Source organism: Pleurodeles waltl, chromosome 6 (assembly GCF_031143425.1).
Source record: "Pleurodeles waltl isolate 20211129_DDA chromosome 6, aPleWal1.hap1.20221129, whole genome shotgun sequence".
In the NCBI taxonomy this organism is placed as follows: Eukaryota; Metazoa; Chordata; class Amphibia; order Caudata; family Salamandridae; genus Pleurodeles; species Pleurodeles waltl.
The window spans coordinates 768,673,968-768,686,333 of NC_090445.1; positions in this window are offsets into that span (position 1 = coordinate 768,673,968).

Consider the following 12,366-nt stretch of genomic DNA (forward strand, 5'->3'; position numbering starts at 1 on the left):
TATAGCCACAGCTCATCCTCTGATGGATGGAGCACGGATGATGACAGACCCCAACCTTATTTTAATTATCCACAATATCATCCTGGTCATCCAATGACATGGCAACAACCTTTCCCTTTTTACCAACCCCGTCCAATGCCACCTTATATGCCTTTTTTAGGCCGAGGCAGGGGCAGAGGAAGAGGCAGAAGACGAGGAAGAGGAAGACGAGTCCACTGGTCTCAGGAGGAACCACAGATGGTCACGAGGAGCCAGGGCAAGACCCCCTCAACAAAGACCTAGTGGTTAATTTGTCCTCCAGACTCCTCTCCCCTGATGAAACCAAGGTATTAAACAGAGGACTGGGGTATGTCCCCACTCCAAAGGACGATTCTTTTCGTTTACAATGCGAAATGTCTCGGTTCTTCAGGAAAATACGCCTCCAATTTTTCTTTAAAGACAAACCTACTGTCGATTCTCCATTAGACTCGGGCCTCAAAAAGCCTTCCCAATTCATACCTCCACTCTCCACCATGCCTTGCGAGGTTCAGGCTTTCGAGAAATCAGTCACTTCTGACATCGAAAACCTACGACCACAACATAGATTTACTAACCTGTCCAGAATCGAGAATGAGGCACTCCGAGCTCTAGCAGCTGACTCCAATATTACTATTAAACCAGCTGACAAAGGAGGCGCCATTGTTGTGATGAATACTGAAGATTACAGACAGGAATGCCTTCGCCTTCTCAGTGACTCTACCTATTATGCCCATGTTGATCAGGATCTAACGGGACCGTTGCAAACTGAGATACGTGGGATGATAGAGGAAGCCGTTAACAACGCTTGGATATCCCAAAAGGAAGCAGAATTTTTGGATACAGAGGACCCTCGTATCCCTTATTTCTACTGCCTCCCCAAAATTCACAAGGGCATTTCTCCTCCACCAGGACGCCCTATAGTCTCAGGGATTGGGTCCATCCTTGAACCACTTTCGATATTTTGTGACCATTTCCTACGACCTCTTGTACAACAATCAACCACTTACCTGAGAGACACTACAGACGTTCTTAACCTGATTGAAACTATAAATTCCACAGTGCGTGTTGATGCCCTGATCACACTTGATGTTGAGGCTTTATACACAAACATCCCCCAAGTGGCTACACTAGAGGTAGTTGAGTCATCCCTCTTATCTACTAGTTCAGAATTCACAACACCTGTTCATTTTATCATGCACTGTGCTAGTTTGGCTATGACTCGTAACTTTTTCCAGTTTGAGGATAAACTTTTCCATCAAATCCGCGGAACCTCGATGGGTAGTACTTTTGCCCCTAGCTTAGCATGTTTGTACATGTACGACTTTGAGAAACGTTTCATCCTACCTGAGTCCAACCCCTTCTCCGCCAATATCAAGTTGTGGCGCCGCTATATAGACGATATCCTTGTCATTTGGCATGGCCCTATTGATGTAGTAGATGCGTTCTCGGCTTGGGTAAATAGTCTAGACCCCTTCCTCAACTTCACTTCCTCTGCATCTACTACAGAGATCCCCTTCCTAGATTTATTAATCAGCATAGAGGAAGGTCGATTGAGTACCCGCACCTTTCACAAAACTACTGATCGGAACAGCCTATTATTATACGAGAGTCACCATCCTAAAGCACTGAGAGAGAATTTACCCTTTGGACAGTTTTTACGTCTCAGACGAAACTGTAGTGATGTACGACTATTTAACACTCAAGCCTCTGAACTACAGGCTAAACTACATGACCGCCATTACCCTGAGAGAGTCATCAAAACAGCTTACAAACGAGCTAAGTATAGTAATAGGGACTCATTATTACAACTTAACCCTAAATCTACGGATAACAAACTTACCTGTGTATCGACATTTACTCCACTTTCTAACACAGTTAAGAAGATAATCAATAAAAGATGGCCGGTCCTCTGCAGTGGGGGCGAAAATATTCCCAAGCCTGTGTTTGCATTTAAAAGGACCGCAAACATAAAAGACATGCTGGTACACACCCGACCCAGACCCACCACCACCTCAAACAGACAGAAATCTTTATGGGATCTCCCCCCAGTTAAAGGTCATTTTTCATGTGGGAATTGCAACGTCTGCGCTCTCACTATACGCACAGACATCTTAAAATTAGAGCCATTTTTAACATGGCATCTGATGAAACATACTAACTGCAACACCCGCAATTGTGTTTACCTTATCACCTGTCCATGCAATCTTAGATACGTAGGGATGACCACACGACCTGTAAAGATTAGGGTTAATGAACACCGTAGTAACATTCGGTGTGGACGTATTACTACCAAACTTAGTATACATTTTATTGAACTTAACCACACACCAGACGACATCCGATGGGTGGTATTACAGACTTGCGACACACCAGGTACCCGACCGCTATTTGAGCTTGAACAACGCTGGGTATATAGACTTCATACCCACCAACAGGGACTAAACGATGACATCCCCTGGTTTCACCTTTCCAAATAGGAACCAACTTGGTTTTCTGTTTTTTTGTTTTTTATTTATTTCATATATACACTTCTCTGCCCTTCTTACAACCACTTTTAGAAGGTCTTGCCTGTTGGTCATCTTCTTTTTACTCCTATTGGATGAGATTTGAATTAGACTCTCTGGACTAATGATATTAGTACGACTAATCTGATCTACAACTGTTTTTTGGTATCTCTTGATAGTCGTAACCAAGCTATTTCCAATCCCTACATCACTTTAAGATGGCCGCCGCACATAGAGTGCTCTCATCGCGTCCCGATTTTAAAGTCCTTCTTCGATTTCCGTAGAGGCCTGCCAGTGACGAGGACGTTACTTGGCAACTGATTCCCTAATTGATGGACACGCGCTCTACGCGCGTATTATTTATACCAGCAGCCTTCCGTTCCGCATATGTTCGGGAACGCGACCCCCGGGTAGGTGCTGCAGACGAAACCGGTAACCGCGCAAGTAAGAGCACCACTCTACTTTTCTTGCAGAAACATTACCACGGCATCTTTTTCGAACGCTACGATGTTTTCAGGCCGGGGGACCCCATGCTCTATACCTAACGATACGGCTGCAGTCTTACAGATTGCACTCCTTCGGTCCTAGTCTGTGTTTTTCTTCAAATTTACTACGGTGTGTTATATAAAGGTATGATCATTCCTGGGCCACGACATACCCCCATATCTTTATCCCTCTAATGTGCCACTCTACTTTTGACCTTTGACACATCTCTTAGTGTGTTTTAGGATGAAGTATCTCTTTACTCAACGAAACTGGCTACATGCCCTATAATATACGTGATTTGGGGGAGATTTATGAACATTCACACAGAATTGATGACTGTTTTTTCTCTGTTTCTTGCTGCTTCTATGATGTATGTGTATTAGACTTGAAGTGAGTCATATGTAAATACGACTTTTGAATTCCACCTTATTGTCAGTCCTACATTTCCCCAACTTGGTTGGCTTATCTCTAACCATTTGTACCTCGGACTTTTATGACGAGTATATAACTATAATATGATGCCCCCCCTTTTGTCCTTTTTTGGCACATGTTCTCTTACCATCAGATTTACTGTGTACCGGGTGATGGGCCAGCGATATCCCATGAACCCTATTCTCTAAATTGAGATGGTAAGCAACTTTATATGTTACCAGCATGGTGTGCCTACAACCACTTGATCACTGAGTGTTGCACTATTTTGTCACTCCCCTTTTTCTGCATTAACCTGTACTCGTCGCCCTTGAATACTGGTGAAGCGATGATATACTGAGCTAATTTTAGCCCTCTTTTTTGTTTCCCATACTTAGGGCGACTGATAGGAAAGGAAACCCAGTCTGCTTTAGTCCTGTTAAGTGACTGATGACGTCTTGACTGTGAACGTTAGTCAACAGAAGTATAAGTATTCTGTTTTGGTTTTTTCTTGTGGAGAAAATCTATAATTAAATTAGGTCCTGAAGAAGCGTCACGGGATCCTGTTGGACCAGCAACGACGCGAAACATGTCGACCGCATATTGAGGAGTGTCGGACCTTTTCCGTCCTCCTCAATTTCTTTGATTGATCTTGTGTGGGTGTTCAAGCATTGTCTTTAGTTTCACTCCCTTGATTTCTTTTTAATCTTGACCATTTCCCAACAGCAAATAATAAAGTATTAGGTGAGGGATCTGAGCCAATTTTATTATTCCCTTTTTTCGTACATTTTCTCCTCTCTCGGACCCATATTTTGGCTCCGTGGCATCACCGAGTATATTCAAAAAGATCTCCGGCAAAGAGCCCCCCCTAGGGGGGTGCCCGTCAGACATTGCAGCGCCGGTCTGACGAGGAGCTGTCCTATGATGAAGCATGACACCAGATTTGGTGTGTGAGGACCATTGCTCTTGATTAACAGGACTCTTTCTCTTTTTCCTCTCCTTTCGATTTCGGAACAGTGTACCATATCATATTAGTACTGGATTGGGAGGACGTACACTGGACCGACCAATCCTCCTCTTACCCCCCTTTTTTTCGAAGTATTTTACAAATCAATGTCAGACATCATCAAATATGAAATGTCCAGCTGTCATAACCCCTACTAGTGTGATATGGACACACAGGGTTAGTGGGCCCAATCGTAAGGGTTGAAGCTTCTTACTCCTGATGTCCCGGGGCCCGATCTACCATGGACCCTAAACAATGGGAACAAGTACCCCTTCTGCACTTGACTCTCAGTGGTAGCAATGGATGAGCAGTTCAAGGCTCCCCTGAGTGGGAGGAGGGGGTTTGAATACAGGTCAGTGAACAGGACTCATAACTCTAAAAGCTAACAGCAGTATCAATACATTAAATTCCAGTCAAATGCTTTTTGTGTAATAAAAATAAGCATTTTATCTCTAACCCTATGCAATTAAAGCAAAGTTACAATATATATAAACAACAACACATTTCCCCTTGAGGTCAGGGCTTTAATGTTTCACTAGTAAATCTGTATTCCAGTGACTCCTCATAATGTGGTAGGGTTTATTCCCCATTTACTCGTGGCGCCATCCAGGGAATGCTTACTAGTAGCCCTTAACTCAAGAGTCTAGTGAGACTCTTTAGAATAGTCAAAAGTGAAATGGTGCCACAGAGCCCTCATCAGCAGTTCCCCTAGGTCCGCAAACCAGTCTTACCCGCTCCAGCAGCAAGGATGATTCCTTTGTCCCAGTAAGTACCTGACAATAGGCACTCACCCTGCTCAGGTCTTGATCAGAGAGCAGGTTGCACGCGCCTCTCTCCTGAGTATGTGCAGCTGCCTCCAGCAGCAATCAGAGGTGTTCTGGTGCTCTTCCTGCAAGTAAGTCTTGCATTCCCCACATGAGGGGGTGATTGGGCTCCTCTGTTCTTGGTTGAGGGTCCCGGTGATGCGGTGATGCACACACAGTGTCTTCCTCAGTTTCACAGGGGCAGCTCCACCTCAATTCTCATTGCTTGTGCTGGCCCCAGGCACATGACTTACATTTCTCAGGAGATGGCCCGATCTCACAACTACTTAGAGACAACATCCCTTTACTGGCATCCTGGATTGCCATAGCAAATCAGACCAAAGCACTGGCCCTCACCACATGGTGGTCCATACCACGTTATACCCTTTTGGCATACAGGATCGCCACTAGGCTCTGCACAGGCTTTGGACCTTCATATCGGCAATACCCTTCACAGCAGCCCCTCCTAGCATACGGGGGCACCGCAACAGGTGCTGCACGACTTCACACACCCAGCATGACATTCTGTTCATGGCTATTTTCATGGCGGTCTCCTCCTAACATATGGGGGTCGCTGGACGGAATTAGCGCATAGCCAATGACCCATTCTGTGCAGCAGCCATCTCCTCACACCAGGAGTCCACTCAGTTGGGCTCCACACTGGACCTCGCTTCCTCAAACTCTCTCCTGTTCCTCACAGGGCACACTGGTCATGGCAAGCAGGCAGGCACTGCTGCTCCAGAGCAGGTGGTCTTGGTTCCCTGTATGATGTCTCATTTCTTAGCAGGGATAATAGCAGACCTTGGCTCCCAGACCTGATCACAGGCAGAAGTCTTGCAGAGCTTCTCCACTTTACTCAGATCGTCTGGCTGCTTGTAAGATGGCATCTTTTGGGATCTCAACCTCCCCTTCTTATAGTCCATTTCTAGAGCCCAAATGTGATTTAGGGTTTTCTCTCTCTTTTTCCTCTTGAAAGCCTGTCTGTCGCAGCAGTAGAGATTGGAAGTTGATAATACCACACAGGCCATGGGAGTGACTAGAGTTCACACCAGGATGTCAGCCACAGTGATATGTGCATCAAAAGGTTAATCCCAGACTACCAACCCTACTCCTTTTGATTCCCTTATCAAACTCATCTTTTCCCAGCAAAGTGTCTAGGACCTTTCCTTGTGATCTATCACTGAATCAAAGAGCACCCTTCAAAGTGTACAGAAGTCTTGCTCTCCCTAACTCTAGGGTGTCCCCACCCATCACATAGGAATGCAGCAATACACAAATCTATGTGGAGCAATTCCTCTGTTTCTTGTGTCTTCACTAGGAAGACTTGGGCTTCCCAAAATGGAACCAGGCTTCTCCATGTATTGTACCCTTACAGGCACACTTGCACTCAGTGCACGGACATAGCACACATACTATTCAGTACTATTACTTTGGTGTACTACTTGCAAAAAAATACACTGCAAGTACACACATTTCCGATGAGTGCACTTCACAAACCTTCACCCCACATGTATTATACTTCTCACAAGCACATATACACCCAGTACACGCTTTCACCATAGAAGAAATGCACATCGCTACCTCTCTCATATAATGTATTTCTCTCCGGTATACATCCACCCAGTACACACACTCACCATGCACGCACTGCACTGCTGTATCCCTGTATTGTACCCTTCCATAAATCCAGCACAGAGACACCACTTCTGTGCTGTGCAGCACTCTAAATCTAACTGATGCAGGTCAACGGTGAGTTAAGCACACAGCAGTGGAACAATAAAAAGGAAAGTGAGGCCTCACTCAAGTGATACAGGTTTAAAAGGACCTTTTCACTACTACTGATTGATTGTTACACAGTATGCTGCCATCACCACGCTCATGTTGCTTAACTCTTGGCGAAGGCAGTAGCCTTCCACCGCTGTTTGGGCAGTATTTGGGTGTCACTCCTGGTCCAACAAGAAAGCAATCCGTGAGACAGGCCTATGATATAGCACACAAGCATTTTCCGTGTTTGCTAATGACAACAAAAATCAGCATTATGGATCCAGACAATAGAACAGTTAGGCTCTCAGAGCAGGGGTCCACGTCTTTTTCATGCAGAGCACTTTTGCGTCCCAACACCAACCCAAACCAGTAGGTTAGGTCCCTTCAAGATGCAAACAAGAGCCATCCCAGGATGTGGGGAAGATATCCTTGCCTGCGTTGTGACAAACAGCTTTGGCGAACTTTTCACTGTAGGAACAATCAATTGTTTAATATTTAGTATCTCTGACTTTTATATGTTAAGCACCAAGGGCCAGATGTAGCACACAGTTTGCATGTGGCAAACAGCGAATTTCCCTGTTTGCGACATGCAAACTGCACTTGGCAATGCACAAAACCCATTTTGCGATTCAGTAACCTTGCTACAGAATCGCAAAACGGGTTTGCGAGTCGCAATTAGGAAGGGGAGTCCCCATCCTAATTGCGAGTCATAGTGCAATGCCAGATTTCTTTGTGACCGCGAAAGCAGTAGCAAAGCAATCACAGTTAGCACCCATTTCAAATGGGTGCTAACCCATTCGCAAAAGGGAAGGCGTCCCTATGGGACCCTTTCCCCTTTCCCCTTTCCCCTTTGTGAATGGCGTTAAAAACATTTTTCCAGAGCAGGCAGTGGTCCTATGGACCACTGCCTGCTCTGAAAAAATGAAACGAAAACGTTTCATTTTTTAGTTTAGTAATGCATCTCGTTTTCCTTTAAGGAAAACTGGCTGCATTAAAAAAAAAAAAAAACTGCTTTATTTAAAAGCAGTCACAGACATGGTGGTCTGCTGTCTCCAGCAGGCCACCATCCCTGTGAGTGCCGCGAGTCTCAAGGGGGTCGCAAATTGCAACCCACCTCATTAATATTAATGAGGTGGGCCTTTGCGACCCCCTTGCGAGTCACAGATGGTGTCAGGGACACCATCCTACATTCCAATTTGCGACTCGCAAATTGCGAGTTGATCAGACTCGCAATTTGCAAGTCGCAAAATGGAATATACCTACATCTGGCCCTAAGTCCTTACAGGGCACAACTAAGGGTGACCAAACTATTAGATGAATATAGGTTTTCTACAGGTCAGAGCACTTTACCCAGCCATGTGTTACTGCACTGTTTTTAGAAATACTGTCATCCGGGACACAATGGTGTTTTTGGAATCATACATTTTAATCTTGCATGTTGATGGTGCAAATGACAAAGCACACGGGTTCAAACATGGAACAAACTCCACACATCCTCCTATCTGGGAGAAAACATATGCCTCTCTAGAGCTAACATAGATTTTACAGCCTCTGTACGTGAAGCCAGCAGGAACAGACAGAAACCCACCAAAATGCCTATATCCACATGATCACCACTTTAACCCCTACTGTTAGAAATGGGGTTTCTGGGTGGCTAGGGTATGCACCTCAGCCAGGCAGAACTTACCCACTCTAGTCAGGGCAAGGGAGTTACACATCCAAGATAACCCCTGCTCACCCCCTTGGTAGCTTGGCACGAGCAGTCAGGCTTAACCCGGAGGCAATGTGTAAAGCGTTTGCACAACACACACAACACACGTGACGAAATATCCCCACCACAAAGGAAACACAACACCAGATTATATGAAAATATGCTCTATTGTACACAAGGCAATTATCAGACCAAACATCACATATCAGTACTATCCTGCTACCTTAGCAGTTGTCAGAATGTTACACATTAGTTACTCTGCAACCTAGCTGTAGTCACACATAACACACAGGTTATTCAATATTCTGCAACATAAGCAGTAGTCAGGAAAACACGTTATTAAATCACAGCACTTGTCATAAGAATATCATAAAATGCCCATAGTAGGAACATTAGAAAACATATGGCAAGTTAGAAAAACATATTAGCAAGCATGTCCATAAAAGGAACATTTGCATACACATATGTAAAAATATCAAACGCAGGTAGGTAATATATGAATCAAACAAAAGTCTGTAGAAAGAACTTTGGATTGCAACTGTATTGGTCCTTTAAACAGTACCTGGTTGGATGAAGGTACCTCCAGTGCCAAAAGGAGAACAATGGGGCCTCCCTTATACTCTGGGGTCAGAGGAGGGCGACATGCACCTCCTCTCTTTTATAGACAGGCCCCTCCGAGGACCGTGATTACTGGGGGCCCCCCAGGGCCTCAACCGGCCCTCACGAGGGGGGTAAAAAAGCCAGCAAAAACAACTTAGGGCAGGAGGTGGCACCACGCACCCCCTCCGGTTTAATGACAGGCCCCTCCCGAGACCCGCGATCTCTGGGGCCCCCCAGGCCTCCACTGGCCCTTCCACCAAGCTGGGGGGGCGCAATAATGCCCGTTTTACCTAACAGCATAAAAGGAGCATCCTGCTCCTAACGCAGAGGCCAGGGGGAAGGGGGCACTTCCCGCGCCTTCCCCTGGTCCTGCCGTGAAGCCACAAGAAGATCGGACCCCTCCTGGGGCCCGAGCAGACACTTGCCTGCACCTGATGCGGTGCGCGAGTGTTCTTCCAGCTTCCCGGGCCGCTGCGGTGATCTTATTTAAAGGGGCACAATGCAGCAAGGAGCCTACGAGCTCCCAAGGCTCCATAAGCGCGCTGCAATCAGCGCTATGGAAGCCGCAACCACGGAGAAGCACCCCTCGTGAAGAAATGGATGCAGGGGGCAGGGGCCACAGCACCCTGCCCCTGGAGAGCAGAATCTTAAGACAAGGTCCTCAGGTGGAGGGCCCAGCTACAGGCCAGCACAAGGGAAAGGCAGCAAGTGGCAAGTCCTTCACAGTGACCAGGCAGGTCACAGGTCAGTACAGCAGCAGCAGTCCATGGCGGTTCCTGGTGAGTCCTTTCAGCCTTTGGTGTCCAGTTCCAAGATGATTCCAAGGGTCTCCAAATTGTGGAGAAAATTCGCCTGTGCTTATACTCAGTCCTTACAATGCTTTGCAATGGTAGGGAAAGGAGGTTCCAGCCAGGTACAACTGGTTCTGGGAGTGCCCCCTCTCTCCTTTCAGCACAGGCTCCAAACATCAGTGGGGGGTTAACGACCCTATTGTGTGAGGCCAGGGCACAGTCTTTACAAATGCAGGTGTGCCCGCCTCTCCCTTCTCTCAGCCCAGGAAGGCTATTCAGTATGCAGATGCACCTCTGTGACACCTCCACCCTCCCTGTGTACAGGCTGTCTGAAAAGTATGCACAAAGCCCCAACTGTCACTCTGCCCAGACGTGGATTGGAGTCAAGCTGCAAAACACCAGAGTCATAAGCACAGATAAATGCGCACTTTCTAGAAGTGGCATTTCTGTGATAGTAATAAAAAAGACACCCACACCAGTAAGCAGCATTTATTATCACCATCACAACCATACCAAACACCCCTACGCTACCCCTCATAAATCAGACAATACCCCTTACACATAAGGCAGGGCATTTCTAATGCAATCCTATGAGAAGGCAGCACTCACAGCAGTGAGACACTAGTTAGGCTGTTTGTCACTAACAGGACAGGCCACGCAACTTGGCACATGTCCTGCCTTTCTACATACATGCCACCCTGCCCATAGGGCTAGCTAGGGCGTACCTTAGGGGTGACTTACATGTAGTAAAAGGGTAGTTCTGGGCCAGGCAAGTAAGTTTAGATGCCAGGTCCCTGTGGCAGAAAACTGCGCACACAGGCCCTGCGCTAGCAGGCCTGAGACAGGTTTGATAGTCTCCTTCAGTGGGTGGCGCAAGCAGCGCTGCAGGCCCACTAGTAGTATTTAATTTACAGGCCCTGGGTATATAGATACCACTGTACTAGGGACTTATAGGTAAATTAAATATGCCAATTAGGTATAAGCCAATCATACCAATTTTAGATGGGAGAGCACCTGCACTTTAGCACTGGTTAGCAGTGATAAAGTGCTCAGAGTCCTAGAGCCAACAGCGAGAGGTCAGAAAAACCAGGAGGAAGGAGGCAAAAAGACTGGGGATGACCCTGGGTGAGGCAAAAAGTCCAACACCTACCAATCCAGTCATGCATGGGAAGAAAAGAAACACGCAGAATTTCGGGGGAGGCTGGCAATGGCCTGCTAGGGTGCCCAGCCCCACGAAGAATGCCTCCGCATACTTCTGTGAAGTTCCTTAAAGGGACAGACAAAAACATGGTGTGCCTCTCCGCCACAGCAGTAACAGCAGAACCCCACAATCTAATGAACAAAGAGAAAAAAGGACCTGTGTCGATAAAGCCAAGAACTTCTACTGTGGCATGCCACACTTCACTTCTGTAATCAATGGAATGAAGAAAAGGGAGACAGTAATTTAAGTTCACTCACAGAATTGTATAATTGCTCCCGTAACCCTGCAAAGATAATTAAGCAGAACGAAAGACAGAGAATATGCTCTGGCCCAACAGCCAATCAAACTTAATTTCAGAAAGTAATGTAATTACATTAAACAAGCAAAGTCTCAAAGGTTTCCCTACATCATGGCAACCCAGCTGTAGTCTTTTTTCATCGCATCGTATCATTTATGACATCTTGGTACTTGCAGCATTTTAGCCTGTATCATTTTTTAAGTGGAAATTCCAGGCCCTTGTTTAGTTTTTGTTAAGGCTTCTAAAAAAAAAACTGTGTACCGGGATAAAAAGCATTTTCAGTGAACGAAATACCAGTTTTCATGCTGGCATCAACAATTTCTCACCATGTGTCTTCATTACGTGCCAGAATCCAAACACTCACAGCACCAAGATGTAGTGTGGGCATAGCCAAACACACTAGCTCTCCCATCAGGTGCCTGCCCCAAGTGAGGAGAATCATGTTTGTAATACTGAGTATGAAATGATGTAATAAAAAGGGCACACTTCCCCGACTCACATTGAGCACACCCTTACGAAATGAGAACACTGGATTGTTTGTATGGGACCATACTACTTCATGCTACTGTAACTGATTACGGTCTTCTTCCTGTCACATAGACCTTTTCTTCTACTTCTCCTCTGGTATCATGACAGGGACTATTCAGACTCTAGTTTGTGTTACTTCAGAGTCCTGTTGATGTTGTCATATGGCACCTCTCATCTGCCTCAGTAACCACTGTATTAACCTACATACACTATTTTGATGCTGGATATAACATCCTACTGCGCAAAGC